The following is a 21,230-nucleotide window of genomic DNA, read 5'->3' on the forward strand; positions in this document are numbered from 1 at the left end:
GTCTTGCTGACTGAACCAGGTTTTCCTCTAGTTTTTTTCCTGTGCTTAGCTCCGTTTTTTATCGTGAAAAACTCCCCAGTCCTTACCGATTACAAGCATACAAGCAGCCACCAGTATGCTTGAAAAGAAGGACAGTGGTACTTAGTAATTTGTTGTGTTTGATTTGCCCCAAACTTTGTATTCAGGACAAAAAAAGTTAACTGCTTTGTGGAGTAACTACAATGTTGTTGATCCATCCTCAGTTTTCTCCTATGACAGCAATTAAACTATGTAACTGTTTTAAAGTCACTATTGGGCTCATAATGAAATCCCTGAGCAGTTTCCTTCCTCTTCAGCAACTGCGTTAGGAAGGACGCCTGTATCTTTGTAGTGACTGGGTATATTGATACACCAACCAACGTGTAATTAATAACTTCACCATGCTCAAAGGGATATTTCATGTCTGGTTTTTCTTTTTACCCATCTACCAATAGATACCCTTCTTTGTGAGGCATTGGAAAATCTCGCTGGTCTTTGTGGTTGAATCTGTGTTTAAAATGAACTGCTCGTCTAAGGGATCTTACAGATCATTGTATGTGTGGGGTACAAAGATGAGGTAGTCATTCAAAAATCATGTTAAACACTATTAGAGTCCATGCAACTTATTGTGACTTGTTAAGCAATTTTTTACTCCTGAACTTATTTAGGCTGGCCATAACAAAGGGGTTGAATTCTTACTGACTCAAGACGTTTCTGCTTTTCATTTTTAATTAATTAGTAAAACATTTGAAAAACATAATTCCACTTTGACATGTTAGGGTATTGTGTATTTGCCAGTCACAAAAAAATGTACTCAAATTTAATCCATTTTAAATTCAGGCTGTAACACAATTTAGAACAAGTCATGGGGTATGAATACTTTCTGAAGGCACTGTTAAGCCGGGTGTACACTACACGACTTTCAAAATCCTAACATCGCTAAGCCTCACATTAAAATACAGTCTTTCCTATAGTGCAACGCAGTGGTGCACACAGTAAATGGAGGGGTCACACACTACAAGATTCTTCACTTGATCTTGAGGATTCTCGATACCACGCTGTCTCGTGAAAACAGCCACAACAAACTGTGGCTCAATGCAGCCTCAAACGTTTTCCTTCAGACATTCACGCTTGCCATACAGAGTTGAAATATCTAGCCAACATTTAGAATTTAACAACATTGCATGTGAACTTCAGAGCTGTTACGATTTGATGCTTTGGTTAAAGGAAAGTACAAAACTCATACTAGTAGTAGTCATTGCTCCTGCCCAAGAATCTACACATTCTTATTTTCTTCTTCTGTGGGGTTTATGGCGGCAATAGACCTTTTTGGGTTGTAGTCCACCACCAACTGGACTGGTTGAAAAAAACAGTAAAACATCTGTACATGATAGTTTCCCTAACTTAATCCACCCAAATAGAAATAGTACATTGACAAAAACTAAAAACAAAACTCCCACTTATTCATTCAACTCTCCATTTCACCCTTATCAGGCTCTAGGACCTGAGAGGATGGTACGGCTTGTGACAATACTCCATCATACTTCGCTGCCGAGAAGTCTTTCAAGATGGCGCCGACAGAGATGGTCACCTCGCTTTGAGTCCTTAGGAAACTATGCAGCATTTAGTTTTTTTAATGTATTATTTCTTACATTGTTACCCCAGGAAATCTTAAGTCTTATTACATACAGCCGGGAAGAACTATTTGATATAAGAGCGACGTCAACTTACCAACATTACGACAAGGAATACGACTTTTCCGAAATGGATCCTTTGTTTGGACCACCACCCAGGACAATGTACATAATCCCAGAAGCCGACCCAAAACAATTGCGCCGCAGAAGGGGCAGACAGAGCAGCCTCCTGGTCAGGCTCCGTAGAAGTGCACATCGCCCACCGCTCCCGAGTATACTACTCGCCAATGTCCAGTCTCTTGACAACAATGTAGATGATATTCAAGCAAGGGTTGCCTTCCAGAGAGAGACATCAGAGATTGTAACATTCTCTGTTTCACAGAAACATGGCTCTCTCATGATATGTTGTCGGAATCGGTTCAGCCACCGGGCTTCTCTATGCATCGCGCCGACAGAGATAAACTCCTCTCTGGAAAAAGGAAGAACAGGGGGGTATGAATCATGGTTTAATCATAACAACATACAGGAGCTCAAGTCCTTCTGCTCACCCGACCTAGAATTCCTTACAATCACATGCTGGCCATATTATCTCCCAGGAAAAATCTCGTCAGTTATTGTCCCTGCGGTGTACATTCCCCCCTCAAGCAGACACCAAGACGGCCCTCAAGGAACTTCACTGGACTCTATGTAAACTGGAAACCATATATCCAGAGGCTGCATTTATTGTAGCTGGGGATTTTAACAAAGCAAATTTGAGAACAAGGCTACCTAAATTTGATCAGCATATTGATTGCATTATGCACGGTGTAATACACTCGATCAATGCTACTCTAACTTCCGCGATGCATATAAAGCCCTCCCCCTTCCTCCCTTCGGCAAATCTGACCACGATGCCATCTTGCTCCTACCTTCTAATAGGCAGAAACTCAAACAGGGTGTACCAGTGACTAGAACCATTCAATGCTGGTCTGACCAATCGGAATCCACGCTTTAAGATTGTTTTGATCCCGTGGACTGGGATATGTTCCGGTCAGCCTCAGAAAACATCGATCTACACCCTGACTCGGTGAGTGAGTTTATAAAGAAATGCATTTCTTTATTAACCCAATAGTCACCCACTGTGACTATTAAAACCTACCCTAACCAAAAACCGTGGATGGATGGTGACATTTGCTCAAAACTAAAAACTGAATATGGCTGAATATAAACAGTGTAGTTATTTCCTCCGCAAGGCAATCAAACAAGCGAAATGCCAGTACAGGGACAAAGTGGAGTCGTAATTCAACGGCTCAGACACAAGACGTATGTGGCAGGGTCTACAGGAAATCACGGACTACAAAAAGAAAACCAGGAATGTCACGGACAACGACGTGGATAATACAGGGCAACCGTCGCGGCCCACTAACAAGGACTGCACAAGGACTGATTGAATATGTCCGTAAACACACCAGCCAGCTCGTCTGCGCATGCTCTGTGGACAGGGCTAGGGACGCCGTCTGGGCCAGCAGCATTGCGAGGGGTTAACATGTTTAAATGTTTTAATCACGTCGGCCACGGAGAACCTTCTAACCCCTCGCAATGCTGCTGGCCCAGACGGCATCCCTAGCCCTGTCCACAGAGCATGCGCAGACAAGCTGGCTGGTGTGTTTACGGACATATTCAATCGCTCCCTATCCCAGTCTGCTGTCCCCACATGCTTCAAGATGGCCACCATTGTTCCTGTACCCAAGAAGGCAAAGATAACTGAACTAAATGACTACCGCGCCGTAGCACTCACTTCTGTCATCATGAAGTGCTTTGAGAGACTAGTCAAGGATCATATCACCTCCACGTTACCGGCCACCCTAGACCCACTTCAGTTTGCATACCGCCCCGACAGATCCACAGATAATGCAATCACACTGCCCTATCCAATCTGGACAAGAGGAGTACCTATGTAAGAATGCTGTTCATTAACTACAGCTCAGCATTCAACACCATAATACCCTCCAAGTTCATCATCAAGCTGGAGGCCCTGGGTCTCATCCCTGGCCTGTGCAATTGGGTCGCCTCCAGGTGGTGAAGGTAGGAAACAACATCTCCACTTTGCTGACCCTCAACACTGGGGCTTCACAAGGGTGCGTGCTCAGCCCCCTCCTGTACTCCCTGTTCACCCATAACTGTGTGGCCATGCACGCCTCCAACTCAATCATCAAGTTTGCAGATGACACAACAGTAGTGGGCTTGACTACCAACAACAACAACAACGAGACAGCCTACAGGGAAGAGGTGAGGGCACTCGTAGTGTGGTGTCAGGGAAACAACCTCTCAACATCAACTAAACAAAGGAGTTGATCGTGAACTTCAGGAAACAGCAGAGGGAGCACCCCCTTATCCACATCGAAGGGACAGCAGTGGAGAAGGTGGAAAGTTTTAAGTTCCTCAGCGTACACATCACAGACGAACTGAAATGGTTCAGCCACATAGACAGTGTGGTGAAGAAGGCGCAACAGCGCCTCTTCAACCTCAGGAGGCTGAAGAAATTTGGTTTGTCACCCAAAACCCTGACAAACTTTTACAGATGCACAATCAAGAGCATCTTGTCGGGCTGTATCACAGCCTGTTACGGCAACTGCACCGCCCTCACCCTCAAGGCTCTCCAGAGGGTGGTGCAGTCTGCACAACGCATCACCGTGGGCAAACTACCCGCCCTCCATGACACCTACAGCACCTGAGGTCACAGGAAGGCAAAGATCATCAAGGACAACAACCACCCGAGCCACTGCCTGTTCACACCGCTACCATCCAGAAGGCGAGGTCAATACAGGTGCATCAAAGCTGGGAGCGAGAGACTGAAAAACAGCTTCTATCTCAAGGCCATCAGACTGCTAAACAGCAATCACTAACTCAGAGAGGCTGCTGCCAACATTGAGACCCAATGGCCACTTTAATAAATGTAGCACTAGTCTCTTTAAACAATGTCACTTAAAATAATGCCACTTTAATAATGTTTACATATCTTACATTACTCATATCATATGTATATACTGTATTTTATACCATCTATTGCACCTTGCCTATGCCGCTTGGCCATCGCTCATCCATATATTTATATGTACATATTCTCAGTCACCTCTTACATTTGTGTGTAGTCAATGTGAATTTGTTAGATTACTTGTCAGATATTACTGCACTGTCGGACCTAGAAGCACAAGCGTTTCACTACACTCGCATTAACATCTGCTAACCATGTGTATGTGACCAATAAAATTTGACAGAGATGGACCAAAATCTATTTTCCTGGACTTCCTCTCCAGCCCTGACTTTGGCCGCCTCATTCTCTTTCACCCTTGTCAGGCATTCCAAAGACGTGGCTTCATGGTTCCCACCACAATTGCAACATGCCACATTTGAATCACTTTTAAAACACATATGATATTTTCCACAGCTTGGACATCTCGGCTTCTCCCTTACGCAAACACTTGAAACCTCCAAACCATTTACAGTGATCACACTGCATTGGTCTTGGGATAAATGCTCTGACTGTAGTTTATATACCCCAACTGCACTTGATTAGGGAAGGACTCCATATAAAAAACAAAAGAACAGAGACAATTTTTCTTTATTCACCACACAATTCATCCGAGGTGCATCAATGCTTTTAATCTCTGCAACATCGACTTCCCATGAGATGCCAGATATTAACACACATTCCTTCTGATCATCAGAAGTACAAAAAAATAAAAACAAGCCCACCTCTCGTGATCCTCACAGCCTTCAATTTATTGTTACCCAGCACTCTCCACCAGTTTGGATTCTTCAAGATTGGTAATAAGATCAGCTGTTCCTCATTAACAAACCATACTCCTACAAGAAAAGAAGGGACATTCTTAGCACTGTATGCTACTTTTCTCCGTTTTCAAATCTTTTGGACATTAGTCCAATTCTCCTTGATTCCACCCCTGTTAGATTCAAGATCACCATCGGCGTCCGCTTCCGCCATCTTTTTCTATCACAGCCTCGCCGACACAATCTGGGTGTTGCGAAATAACGTGATCATCTCACTTGCTTGTTCTCTGATGAACTCTCATTGGCTATTGCTGATCACCGTTCTCAAAACTTGTCATTGCACATTTCACACACTACAAAAGCATTGCAGATTTTGTGCCGCTAAAATCTCAAATGTTTAAAAATATCGGGCTGTCTGGGACTGCTCAAAGACAAGATCGGTAGCCCTCAGATTGCATCTCTGAACCGCTCACATCAAGTGAGCATCGGTGATGGCCGTGCGCCCTGAGTAGGCAAGGATATGGGGATTTTGTGTCCGATCTCAGAAACTTGATTGGGACAGATAAATCAGGGCCAAAATCATGTAGTGTACACCCCGCTTTAGTGTCGAGACAGTGCGTTAATTCAATGATGTATATAAACCCTGGATTGCTGACGTTATGTATTGTCCCTAGAGAGGCTTTGAAACCACCGGTTGGCCATATTGGCACTCCCCAGTAGGAGCAATCTTCCATAGGAATGAATGGAATTCTACAGTATTTTATTTTTTTATTTTTTATTTCACCTTTATTTAACCAGGTAGGCTAGTTGAGAACAAGTTCTCATTTGCAACTGTGACCTGGCCAAGATAAAGCATAGCAGTGTGAACAGACAACAACACAGAGTTACACATGGAGTAAACAATAAACAAGTCAATAGTAGAAAAAAGAGAATCTATATACAATGTGTGCAAAAGGCATGAGGTAGGCAATAAATCGAATAATTACAATTTAGCAGATTAACACTGGAGTGATAAATCATCAGATGATCATGTGCAAGAAGAGATACTGGTGTGCAAAAGAGAAGAAAAGTAAATAAATAAAAGCAGTATGGGGGTGAGGTAGGTAAATTGGGTGGGTAGTTTACAGATGGACTATGTACAGCTGCAGCGATCGGTTAGCTGCTCGGATAGCAGATTTTTAAAGTTGTTGAGGGAGATAAAAGTCTCCAACTTCAGAGATTTTTGCAATTCGTTCCAGTCGCAGGCAGCAGAGAACTGGAAGGAAAGGCGTCCAAATGAGGTTTTGGCTTTAGGGATGATCAGTGAGATACACCTGCTGGAGCGCGTGCTACGGGTGGGTGTAGCCATCGTGACCAGTGAACTGAGATAAGGCGGCACTTTACCTAGCATAGCCTTGTAGATGACCTGGAGCCAGTGGGTCTGACGACGAGCATGTAGCGAGGGCCAGCCGACTAGGGCATACAGGTCGCAGTGGTGGGTCGTATAAGGTGCTTTAGTAACAAAACGGATGGCACTGTGATAAACTGCATCCAGTTTGCTGAGTAGAGTATTGGAAGCTATTTTGTAGATGACATCGCCGAAGTCGAGGATCGGTAGGATAGTCAGTTTTACTAGGGTAAGTTTGGCGGCGTGAGTGAAGGAGGCTTTGTTGCGGAATAGAAAGCCGACTCTAGATTTGATTTTGGATTGGAGATGTTTGATATGAGTCTGGAAGGAGAGTTTGCAGTCTAGCCAGACACCTAGGTACTTATAGATGTCCACATATTCTAGGTCGGAACCGTCCAGGGTGGTGATGCTAGTCGGGCGTGCGGGTGCAGGCAGCGAACGGTTGAAAAGCATGCATTTGGTTTTACTGGCGTTTAAGAGCAGTTGGAGGCCACGGAAGGAGTGTTGTATGGTATTGAAGCTCGTTTGGAGGTTAGATAGCACAGTGTCCAGGGAAGGGCCGGAAGTATACAGAATGGTGTCGTCTGCGTAGAGGTGGATCAGGGAATCGCCCGCAGCAAGAGCAACATCATTGATGTATACAGAGAAAAGAGTCGGCCCGAGAATTGAACCCTGTGGTACCCCCATAGAGACTGCCAGAGGACCGGACAACATGCCCTCCGATTTGACACACTGAACTCTGTCTGCAAAGTAGTTGGTGAACCAGGCAAGGCAGTCATTAGAAAAACCGAGGCTATTGAGTCTGCCGATAAGAATATGGTGATTTACAGAGTCGAAAGCCTTGGCCAGGTCGATGAAGACGGCTGCACAGTAATGTCTTTTATCAATGGCGGTTATGATATCGTTTAGTACCTTGAGCGTGGCTGAGGTGCACCCGTGACCGGCTCGGAAACCGGATTGCACAGCGGAGAAGGTACGGTGGGATTCGAGATGGTCAGTGATCTGTTTGTTGACTTGGCTTTCGAAGACCTTAGCTAGGCAGGGCAGGATGGATATAGGTCTGTAACAGTTTGGGTCCAGGGTGTCTCCCCCTTTGAAGAGGGGGATGACCGCGGCAGCTTTCCAATCCTTGGGGATCTCAGATGATACGAAGGAGAGGTTGAACAGGCTGGTAATAGGGGGTGCGACAATGGCGGCGTACAGTTTCAGAAATAGGGGGTCCAGATTGTCAAGCCCAGCTGATTTGTATGGGTCCAGGTTTTCCAGCTCTTTCAGAACATCTGCTATCTGGATATGGGTAAAGGAGAAGCTGGGGAGGCTTGGGCGAGTAGCAGCGGGGGGGTGCGGGGCTGTTGGCCAAGGTTGGAGTCGCCAGGAGGAAGGCATGGCCAGCCATTGAGAAATGTTTGTTGAAGTTTTCGATTATCACGGACTTATCAGTGGTGACCGTGTTACCTAGCCTCAGTGCAGTGGGCAGCTGGGAGGAGGTGCTCTTGTTTTCCATGGACTTTACAGTATCCCAGAACTTTTTGGAGTTAGAGCTACAGGATGCAAATTTCTGCTTGAAAAAGCTGGCCTTTGCTTTCCTGACTGACTGTGTGTATTGGTTCCTGACTTCCCTGAACAGTTGCATATCGCGGGGGCTCTTCGATGCTATTGCAGTTCGCCACAGGATGTTTTTGTGCTGGTCGAGGGCAGTCAGGTCTGGAGTGAACCAAGGGCTATATCTGTTCTTGGTTCTGCATTTTTTGAACGGAGCATGCTTGTCTAATATGGTGAGGAAGTAACTTTTAAAGAATGACCAGGCATCCTCAACTGACGGGATGAGGTCAATATCCTTCCCGGGCCAGGTCGATTAGAAAGGCCTGCTCGCAGAAGTGTTTTAGGGAGCGTTTGACAGTGATGAGGGGTGGTCGTTTGACCGCGGACCCGTGGCGGATACAGGCAATGAGGCAGTGATCGCTGAGATCTTGATTGAAGACAGCAGAGGTGTATTTGGAGGGCAAGTTGGTCAGGATAATGTCTATTAGGGTGCCCATGTTTACGGATTTAGGGTTGTACCTGGTGGGTTCCTTGATGATTTGTGTGAGATTGAGGGCATCAAGCTTAGATTGTAGGACTGCCGGGGTGTTAAGCATATCCCAGTTTAGGTCACCTAACATGACAAACTCTGAAGCTAGATGGGGAGCGATCAATTCACAGATGGTGTCCAGGGCACAGCTGGGAGCTGAGGGGGGTCGGTAGCAGGCGGCAACAGTGAGAGACTTATTTCTGGAGAGATTAATTTTTAAAATTAGAAGTTCGAACTGTTTGGGCATAGACCTGGAAAGTATGACAGAACTTTGCAGGCTATCTCTGCAGTAGATTGCAACTCCTCCCCCTTTGGCAGTTCTATCTTGACGGAAAGTGTTATAGTTGGGTATGGAAATCTCAGAGTTTTTGGTGGCCTTCCTAAGCCAGGATTCGGACACGGCAAGGACATCAGGGTTGGCAGAGTGTGCTAAAGCGGTGAGTAAGGCAAACTTAGGGAGGAGGCTTCTGATGTTGACATGCATGAGGCCAAGGCTTTTTCGATCACAGAAGTATTTCAGTTAAATACTTGTAATTTTGTCCTTGAAGCATTTTTGCATTTTTTGTCATATATCATAGCTCGGGGAGAAGAAATTATTATATATATATATATATATATATATATATATATATAATAATTTCTTCTTTTTTCTTTTTTTATATATATATATACTGCTCAAAAAAATAAAGGGAACACTTAAACAACACAATGTAACTCCAAGTCAATCACACTTCTGTGAAATCAAACTGTCCACTTAGGAAGCAACACTGATTGACAATAAATTTCACATGCTGTTGTGCAAATGGAATAGACAAAAGGTGGAAATTATAGGCAATTAGCAAGACAACCCCAATAAAGGAGTGGTTCTGCAGGTGATGACCACAGACCACTTCTCAGTTCCTATGCTTCCTGGCTGATGTTTTGGTCACTTTTGAATGCTGGCGGTGCTTTCACTCTAGTGGTAGCATGAGACGGAGTTAACCCAGCAGCAGGACCGCTACCTCCGCCTTTGTGCAAGGAGGTGCACTGCCAGAACCCTGCAAAATGACCTCCAGCAGGCCACAAATGTGCATGTGTCTGCTCAAACGGTCAGAAACAGACTCCATGAAGGTGGTATGAGGACCCGATGTCCACAGGTGGGGGTTGTGCTTACAGCCCAACACCGTGCAGGACGTTTGGCATTTGCCAGAGAACACCAAGATTGGCAAATTCGCCACTGGCGCCCTGTGCTCTTCAGAGATGAAAGCAGGTTCACACTGAGCACATGAGCACATGTGACAGACGTGACAAGGTCTGGAGACGCCGTGGAGAATGTTCTGCTGCCTGCAACATCCTCCAGCATGACCGGTTTGGCGGTGGGTCAGTCATGGTGTGGGGTGGCATTTCTTTGTGGGGCCGCACAGCCCTGCATGTGCTCGCCAGAGGTAGCCTGACTGCCATTAGGTACCGAGATGAGATCCTCAGACCCCTTGTGAGACCATATGCTGACACATGCACATTTGTGGCCTGCTGGAGGTCATTTTGCAGGGCTCTGGCAGTGCTCCTCCTTGCACAAAGGCGGAGATAGCGGTCCTGCTGCTGGGTTGTTGCCCTCCTACGGCCTCCTCCACGTCTCCTGATGTACTGGCCTGTCTCCTGGTAGAGCCTCCATGCTCTGGACACTACACTGACAGACACAGCAAACATTCTTGCCACAGCTCGCATTGATGTGCCATCCTGGATGAGCTGCACTACCTGAGCCACTTGTGTGGGTTGTAGACTCCGTCTCATGCTACCACTAGAGTGAAAGCACCGCCAGCATTCAAAAGTGACCAAAACATCAGCCAGGAAGCATAGGAACTGAGAAGTGGTCTGTGGTCATCACCTGCAGAACCACTCCTTTATTGGGGGTGTCTTGCTAATTGCCTATAATTTCCACCTGTTGTCTATTCCATTTGCACAACAGCATGTGAAATTTATTGTCAATCAGTGTTGCTTCCTAAGTGGACAGTTTGATTTCACAGAAGTGTGATTGACTTGGAGTTACATTGTGTTGTTTAAGTGTTCCCTTTATTTTTTTGAGCAGCGTATATTCACCTCACCCAGAATTGTAATGAAAACTTACCCAAAAGCATGTAGTCCTTGGCTCAGACAGTGTAGTAGTGTGGGCTCAATAGCATCATTAGTGTGCAAGATCTTGAGAATCAGCTGTACATGTGATGGGAAAATGCACTATGCATGCAGAGGATTGCAATTCCATTGAATTGGGGATAGTTTAACCAAAATATGCCACAAGACCTAGAATTGCCTTCAATGCTGCAGAAATGTTTTGGTACCCTTCCCCAGATCTGTGCCTCGACACAAGCCTGCCTCGGCACTCTACGAACAATTCCTGTGACCTCATGGCTTAGTTTTTGCTCTGACATGCACTGTCAACTGTGTGACCTTATATAGACAAGTGTGTGACTTTCCAAATCATGTCCAATCAATTGAATTTACCACAGGTGGACTCCAATCAAGTTGTAGAAACAACTCAAGGATGATCAATGGAAACAGGATGCACCTGAGCTCAATTTCGAGTCTGATAGCAAAGGGTCTGAATACTTTGCCACAATTCAAGTATACAGTGGATACGTACAAATTAATGTGATATTTGAGTCTCTCTCACCATTAGATTGTACAATGTACACACATATATTTTCAGTTTGTGAGTGTGTGATATGGGGGTTGGAGACATGCTTATTTTCAAATTATAAAGAAAAACTTTGATAAACAATGGAAAAACTGCCATGTTGCACTGATGAAAAGCACATCAGTCTGACTTTTGGCTGTCGCAGATGCACCTCTCCAGCCTTCTTCACTCATCAACTTTTGTCTAGAGTCGTTTACTTTCAAAGCCTTACCACTCAAACGAGCCGATTGTATTCCATTGAGCCCATTTCAGCCATTACTGGAGTGTTTTTGACAGGTCATTACAAACATTTCCGGGTTCGTAAAGTTAACGGGGGAAAAACGAGCAAGAGTATGAAAGAGTCGCAGGAGTTAAATGAAAGCAATCAATCCAGCGAGATTTAAGTTAAAGTGGATTTTGCACACCTCTGACAGTAAATAGATGGCTGTAAAAGACAGATCCTCAGGTGGGCGGGGCATGAGCATTGCTAGTGGGAGACCTCTCAATACCAGTTACAGCAAGATACTGTACTATAGATATAACAATGAGATTTTAGTTATAAATATCTTTGACTGTACATTTTCAGTCTGACCACTTTCAAAGCTATCATGTTTCTCCTCTGTATATGTACAGCCTCATCGGGAGTACTCCCCAGTCCCCTCTATCTCTCTCACACACACACACACACACACACAACCACACCACACCACACCACACACACACACACATCCCATCCTCATATGCTTGCAAAGCTATGGCAAGAGATAAAATGCAATGTCACAGTAAAGACTTAAGTCCATCTTCCATCAAGTGCACAGCTGAAATTCCTAAAGGAGAGGGGATATCAATGGGCACTAACAAGGCCATGCTATGTTACTCTGTCGAAAGCAATACAGAAATGTAATGTAAAATTAAATTTTGGTCAAACAAATAATGTAAAAGTGATTTCCCCTAACTCTGTTCTCTTTCTCTCTCTCTTTCCAGTCTGTGTAGGGTGCTGTGCTGTATATATTTGTTACCAGAGGAGACTGACTGTAACTAGAGCTAGATCTACATGTTGCAGTAATTCAACCCTATATACGTTTGGCTCCCGCAGGCCAGCAGGGAATTGTCATCATAAACACATCGAAAATCCAGTGTAAGTATTAGGCAATGTCACAAATGAGACTTATACCTACTGAATTGACTAAATATACTGAACAAAAATATAAATGTATCGTATTTGTCCCATGTTTCATGAGCTAATATAAAAGATCCCAGAACTTTTCCATACGCACAACAAGCTTATTTCTCAAAAATGTTGTGCACAAATTTGTTTTTCATTCCCTTTTAGTGAGAATTTCTCCTTTACCAAGATAATCCATCCACCTGACAGGTGTGGAAAATCAAGAACCTTGTGCTGGGGACAATAAAAGGCCACTCTAAAATGTCCAGTTTTGTCATGCAACACAATACCACAGATGTCTCAGGAATTGAGGGAGTGTGCAATTTTCCGCATAATTAATTTTAACAACACAAAAAGATCACACAAATCTCGAACTAACAAATTGTCTGTTGGCATTTATAAAATTGTACAAGCATTCCATGTAATCCATCAGGCCGATCGTGACCTTTTTCATTTGTCAGGTAATTCCTCCACATGAAACAGTTGGATGGAAACATGGTTAGTACATGAAATAAAGCAAACTATTAGAATTTCTGCAACCAGGAAAAGGCAAACCGATTGGTGCATAGTGCATTTTAAAACCACCACAACCCGCTAAACCATGGTTTACACTTTGATCACACCGACAGCATCATTGCATTTTGGTACACCAGAATTACATTCAATACCAATGGAGGCAATTGCAGTGCGTTCGGTGTGGTGCAGAAATGGTAGCAGAAAGTGGCTAGAGGAAATGGTAGCAGAAAGTGGCTAGAGGAAATGGTAGCAGAAAGTGAATGTTGAGCTTTTGTTGCACATGTCCAAATGATGCTGCATACTATTTTGCACAAAGACACTGCCGTTGTGTTCAAAGCGTTATTCTGTTCTTAATGCTTCGAACACACAACAGCAAGGAGCTTGGATCTGTGTCCAGGATAAAGGGCAAGGTGAGGTCAGGGGGGGTGAGCATGGGGGCCTCGATCAGTGCACGTTTGAGGGTGTTGAAGGCCTCCTCGCACTCCACTGTCCAAGTGAAGGCCTTGTCCTTCGGCAGCAGGCGGTTCAGGGGAGCAGTGACGCTTGAGAAGCCCCGTACAAACCTCCTGTAGTATGAGGCCAGGCCCAGGAAGCTCTTCAGCTGATGCTGGTTGGTGGGGGTGGGCCAGTCTCGGACAGCCCCCACCTTGTCCTCCATGGTGCTGATGCCCTCTTTCCCCACTCGGTGGCCCAAGAAGGACTCCTCTCTCCTCATGAAGTGGCACTTCTCGGGGTGGAGCTTCAGGCCTGCGGCAGCCACCCTCTCCAGCTCACACCGTAGCTCCACCAGGGCTGACTGGAAGGAGCTGCCATGGGCCAGGATGTTGTTGAGGTATATCAGACACTGCTGCCGGGGATGCCATCCAGCACCCTATCCATCAAAGGCTCAAAAGTAGATGGAGCTTTGCACAGGCCGAAGCACAGGACCTTGAACTGACAGTGTCCTCTGTTGGTAGAGAACACAGTTTTGGCTCTGGCCTCTGGGGAGAGGGGCACCTGCCAGTAGCCACTGCGCAGCTCTAATGAGGAGAACCAGGAGGACCCCCTAACCAGGTCCAGCGACTCATCGATACGTGGTATGGGTTATGAGTCCTTCCTGGTTACCTCATTCAGCTGCCTGTAGTCCTTACAGAACCTCAGCATGCCCCCTTCTAAGGATCCATGATGACTGGCATCGCCCAGGGGCTGTCTGAAGGCTCAAGGAAGTCTGCCCACTGCATCTCCAACACAGCCTTGCATCACCTGTGTCGATCTCATGCTGCACCAGATGAGTCTGACCCACCTCTTTCTCACTCAGCGCAAGGCTGTCTCTGAATTCAAACAGCAACTGCCACAACCGTTCCTGCTGCTCGGGGTCAAGACCAATCGACGAAGTACTCATGCCCGCTTCAGCCGCCATCATTCTAGCGGTCTCCCTCAAGCAGCCTCTGTGCTCCAATGCCCTGGTGATCTACTATGCCAGATACTCCGACGTCCATGCACACACCTCCTTGGCCATATTCGTCCCCTACCTCCACCTTCACTTTCGGATTCCTTTGAAGCATTTTCAACCCCCATTCTCACGTACGTTAGCTAGCCACAGTAGTCAGCTAGCTAGCTGGCTAACTTTTTTCTATGTTTTTACTTCTGACACCAAGGTAATGACCTGGCTAGATCATAAAGGAATAATTGTCCAGACAGTGGTTTGAGTTTACGAATTTACGGTTTATTAACCCAACTCCACACAGGCTACTGTTTGGCAATAGCCCAAGCCAATTAAATGAAAGATACCCTATAAAACAACCATGACCTTCTCTTGTGAAGACCAGACGTAATAGAGAGAAATTCTTCTTCTATGAGGTTTAACGGCGGTTGGCATCCAATTTGTTGCATTACCGCCACCTATTAGACTGGAGTACATACCCTACCATCTAACACGACACTCACTAATTTAAAAATTATATAAAATAAAATGAACACCACCCTACTCCACTAATTAAATGTATTTATTCCAACCTCATGCCATCATCCTGAAAGGATGGGACATCACCACTTAACACACCCTGTAACTCTTCTGATGTCAAGTCTCGCACAACCAAATACCTCTTTGCAGCTGCCACCACAACCTCAATTTTCTGAGACTTCCAATCCATCCCTGAAGTACAATTGATAACCATTGCTATAAATGTTAATAATCCAATCTTACTGAAACTTATATCACTTTTTGGCCTATCCCTCTGTACTGGTATGTCTCTACTACTCTCACCACTCCTCCCCCTTAATCCATATTCCTCTACATTCTTCACTACCTCAGCATATGACAACTTCTGAACTACTCTAACCCTGGAGAACCTCAACCTGCCGCTCTCGCACGGGACATTTCTGATCCCCAGCTCCATGGGCACCCCTACAATTAATACACTCCACTAATTTCCCCAATACTAGACATTCCTTTGTCTCATGCCGTTCTGAACATTTCTCACACCTTGGACCCTCCCTCCTACACACTGCTGCCACATACCCATAAGCTTGACACCAGTAACATCGTAATGTTTTTGGCACATAGGCTCGTATAGGATAACTTATTTATCCTAACTTCACTTTGTCAGGCAAAGACTCAACTTCAAAACTCAAAAGAACAGACAATGACTTCTGTTTCCCCACTCTCATCACCCTGCCTGCATCACATCAAACGCCGAGCATCACATACACCGGGAATCTTTCCCCTCAGCTGGTCAACTTTTATATTTACTGCTACCTCTATTATCACTCCTTTCATTGGTGCCCTTTTCTAGAGAATGAAACAATTCACTTTTCCTGCCCCCATTCGTTTTACTCCAAGCCCTCTGCCCAACAGAAACACAAACATTTATCACTAGACCACTTCTGGTTACCCTCACCGATTCCACATGAGTCATGACCTAACTCTTTTTTCACCCACCGTGAAAGCACAAATGGATCAGCCAAAAGGCAAGAGTCCAGTTTTTCCATAAACTTCACTCCTACTGTCACAGACTCTTCTTTTTCCCAATCCTCGGTGCATACCTCGGTCTCAGATAATTTCACCGCACCTACCACCTCTGATACTTCACCCTCATGCACGTCCATGTATCCTCCTGTCGTCAGCTACCGAGGTAAAGACAGTTTCAAGTTGAATATTTAACGGATTTTCGAGCTTTCAAACCTCAATAGCTTTCAAACCACTTAAGCCACAGACTCCAAATAAGTGTCATTATGTTGGAAAAATTGCGCACAACTTTGCACAAGTCTTATTTTCACGATTTGGACATATATTCGCTTTCCAGAGCTAATAAACATGTGGAAATGTGAGCAGCATTTTGTATTACTAGTTGAATTAGTTAGGGAGCGTAAACAGTGTAGGGAGAGTAAACAAAGTACAAACTTTTTTTTACATCCGACCACAACTCTATCCTCCTGATTCCTGCTTACAAGAAAAAATGAATGCAGGAAGCACCAGTAACTTAGTACAAAAAAGTGGTCAGATGAAGCAGATGCTAAACTTTTTGCTATCACAGACTGGAGTGGCCTGCTGGAGGTCATTTTGCAGGGCTCTGGCAGTGCACCTCCTTGCACAAAGGCGGAGGTAGCGGTCATGCTGCTGGGTTGTTGCCCTCCTACGGTCTCCTCCACGTCTCCTGATGTACTGGCCTGTCTCCTGGTAGCGCCTCCATGCTCTGGACACTACGCTGACAGACACAGCAAACCTTTTTGCCACAGCTCGCATTGATGTGCCGTCCTGGATGAACTGCACTACCTGAGCCACTTGTGTGGGTTGTAGACTCCGTCTCATGCTACCACTAGAGTGAGAGCACCGCCAGCATTCAAAAGTGACCAAAACATCAGCCAGGAAGCATGGAACTGAGAAGTGGTCTGTGGTCACCACCTGCAGAATCACTCCTTTTTTGGGGGTGTCTTGCTAATTGCCTATAATTTCCACCTTTTGTCTATTCCATTTGCACAACAGCATGTGAAATTTATTGTCAATCAGTGTTGCTTCCTAAGTGGACAGTTTGATTTCACAGAAGTGTGATTGACTTGGAGTTACATTGTGTTGTTTAAGTGTTCCCTTTATTTTTTGAGCAGTGTATTACAGACTACAAAGGGAAGCACAGCCGCGAGCTGCCCTGTCATGTTTTGTCTTTGATCATCATGTCTTGTCCCTGTGCTTCCCTCTGCTGGTCTTATTAGGTTCTTTCCCTCTTTCTATCCCTCTCTCTCCTCCTCCCTCTCTCCCTCTCCCGCTCTCTCTCTCTATCGTTCCGTTCCTGCTCCCAGCTGTTTCTCATTCTCCTAACGACCTCATTTACTCTTTCACACCTGTCCCCTATTTTGCCCTCTGATTAGAGTCCCTATTTCTCCCTCTGTTTTCCGCTTCTGTCCTTGTCGGATTCTTGTTTGATGTTTGCTGTTCTGTGTCCTTGTTCCGCCCTGTCGTGTTTTTGCCTTCTTCAGATGCTGCGTGTGAGCAGGTGTCTATGTCAGCTACGGTCTGTGCCTTCCTGAAGCGACCTGCAGTCTGTGGTCGCGTCTCCAGTCGTTCCTCTCTACTGACGAGAGGATTTCAGTTTCCTGTTTTGGATTTACCTTTGATAATATCCAGGAGAATCATTGTTTGTTTAAGACTGGAATAAAGACTCTGTTTCTATTACGTCGCTTTTGGGTCCTCATTCACCAGCATAACATGCCCAGTGACACGAGCCTACCAGACGAGCTAAATCACTTCTATGCTCGCTTCGAGGCAAGCAACACGGCCAAACGGATTACCAGGACGTGTGCTCCGGGCATGTGCTGACCAACTGGCAGGTGTCTTCACTGACATTTTCAACATGTCCCTGATTGAGTCTATAATACCAACATGTTTCAAGCAGACCACCATAGTCCCTGTGCCCAAAAACACAAAGGCAACCTGCCTAAATGACTACAGACCCGTAGCACTCACATCCGTAGCCATGAAGTGCTTTGAAAGGCTTGTCATGGCTCACATTAACACCATTATCCCAGAAACCCTAGACCCACTCCAATTTGCATACCGCCCAAACAGATCCACAGATGATGCAATCTCTATTGCACTCCACACTGCCCTTTCCCACCTGGACAAAAGGAACACCTATGTGAGAATGCTGTTCATTGACTACAGCTCAGCGTTCAACACCATAGTACCCTCAAAGCTCATCACTAAGCTAAGGATCCTGGGACTAAACACCTCCCTCTGCAACTGGTTCTTGGACTTCCTGACGGGCCGCCTCCAGGTGGTGAGGGTAGGTAGCAACACATCTGCCACGCTGATCCTCAACACTGGAGCTCCCCAGGGGTGCGTGCTCAGTCCCCTCCTGTACTCCCTGTTCACCCACGACTGCATGGCCAGGCACGACTCCAACACCATCAATAAGTTTGCAGACGACACAACAGTGATAGGCCTGATCACCGACAACGACGAGACAGCCTATAGGGAGGAGGTCAGAGACCTGGCCGGGTGGTGCCAGAATAACAACCTATCCCTCAACGTAACCAAGACTAAGGAGATGATTGTGGACTGCAGGAAAAGGAGGACCGAGCACGCCCCCATTCTCATCAACGGGGCTGTAGTGGAGCAGGTTGAGAGCTTCAAGTTCCTTGGTGTCCACATCAACAACAAACTAGAATGGTCCAAACACACCAAGACAGTCGTGAAGAAGGCACGACAAAGACTATTCCCCCTCAGGAAACTAAAAAGATTTGGCATGGGTCATCAGATCCTCAAAAGGTTCTTCAGCTGCAACATCGAGAGCATCCTGACTGGTTGCACCACTGCCTGGTACGGCAATTGCTCAGCCTCTGACCGCAAGGCACTACAGAGGGTAGTGCGTATGGCCCAGTACATCACTGGGGCTAAGCTGCCTGCCATCCAGGACCTCTACACCAGGCGGTGTCAGAGGAAGGCTCTAAAAATTGTCAAAGACCCCAGCCACCCCAGTCATAGACTCTTCTCTCTACTACCGCATGGCAAGCGGTACCAGAGTGCCAAGTCTAGGACAAAAAGGCTTCTCAACAGTTTTTTATCACGAAGCCATAAGACTCCTGAACAGGTAATCAAATGGCTACCCGGACTATTTACTTTGTGTCCCACCCACCACCCGCCAACCCCCTCTTTTACGCTACTGCTACTCTCTGTTAATCATATATGTATAGTCACTTGAACCATATCTACACGTACATACTACCTCAATCAGCCTGACTAACTGTTGTCTGTATGTAGCCTCGCTAATTTTATAGCCTCGCTGGTGTATATAGCCTGGATTTGTACTGTTGTTTTATATCTTTACCTATCATGACCTATTGTTCACCTAATTCCTTTTCTGCACTATTGGTTAGAGCCTGTAAGTAAGCATTTCACTGTAAGGTGAACACCTGTTGTATTCGGTGCGCGTGACAAATAAACTTTGATTTGATTTGATTCAATAGCTCATTGGTCATGTGACCTACTTGACTCAAACAAGGTCCAGAATGTCCACTGACTACCCTTCAATATTGCACACCCTTTAGATTGTCCATTTTCGTCTCAAAAGATTTTACATACATTTTTCTAAATGTAATATTTCAATAGCTCCTTGGTCATGTGATGTAGTGACTTCAAACAAGGTTCAAAATGTCCACTGAGTGGGCCTACACATTGCACATCCTTTAGTTTGTCCATTTTCATTTCACAAGATTTTACATGAATTCTACAAAATGTAACATTTCAATAACTCCTTGGTCGTGTGACCTAGGGACTTCAAACAAGGTCCAGAATGTCCACTGTCTACCCTTTTATATTGCACACCCTATAGTTTGTCCATTTCCATCTCACATGATTTTACATGAATTTTTCAAAATGTAAAATTTTAATAGCTCCTTCGTCATGTGACCTAGGGACTTCAAACAAGGTCCAGAATGTCCACTGACTACCCTTTTGTGCTGAAAGAAAGTCATATCACAAAGATCACAGATGACAATGCCCTCCAAATCTATGACAATAGAGAATTAATTGTATGTTTGAAGTCATTAGGTCACATGACCAAGGAGCTATTGCATTTATACATTTAGAAAAATTCATGTAAAATCTTGTGAGATGAAAATGGACAAACTAAAGGGTGTGCAATGTGTAGGCCCACTCAGTGGACATTCTGAACCTCTGTTTGAAGTCCCTAGGTCACATGATCAAGGAGCTATTGAAATTATACATTTGGAAAAATTTATGTAAAATCGTGTGAGATGAAAATGGACAAACTAAAGGGTGTGCAATGTGTAGGCCCACTGAGTGGACATTCTGAACCTTGTTTTAAGTCCCTAGGTCACATGACCAAGGAGCTATTGAAATTTTACATTTTGAAAATTTAATGTAAAATCTTGTGAAATGAAAATGGACAAACTAAAGGGTGTGCAACATAGAAGGGTAGTCAGTGGACATTCTGAACCTTGTTCAAGTCCAGTAGGTCATATAACCAATGAGCTATTGAAATTCAAAAATGTAAATAAATAATTTGAAATAGTGCGAGATGTAAATCGACAAAAAATATATGTGTGCCTATGCCATCGGGTTAGCTAGAACCAGTTTTGAAAGTTTTAGGAGTAATGGTTAAATAGCTATTGAAATGTGAAAAATGTGATTTGTCACCATGTTGACGGTCCCTTACTGCTGTTTGTGGACTTAAGGAAGACTACAGGCAAATACCAGTCGAATATCCAATCTGAAACTGTCTTTACCTCGGTTCTTCAGCTCCTTCTGCTTACACTTTCTACCATTCTTCTTCAACTCACCCTCTTCTTCCCCCCTCCATTTTCCAAGTATACGTCTCCTTGAGATAATACTGTTGCCCAACTCCTGACACCCATCTTGTTCTTGCTTTCTCTAGGGACTCAATTTCCCTTCAAGAGGGAGAACAACGGGTAAACATGGTCTTAACTTGCAATGCTCATTCCTCCTGCCAACCCCCAGGATGCCCGGCATCAGAACATTCCCGTGACTTGCAGACAGCAGGTTGATTGGCATGTCGGACCCCGCG

Source organism: Salvelinus fontinalis, chromosome 1 (genome assembly GCF_029448725.1).
Source record: "Salvelinus fontinalis isolate EN_2023a chromosome 1, ASM2944872v1, whole genome shotgun sequence".
Lineage (NCBI taxonomy): Eukaryota > Metazoa > Chordata > Actinopteri > Salmoniformes > Salmonidae > Salvelinus > Salvelinus fontinalis.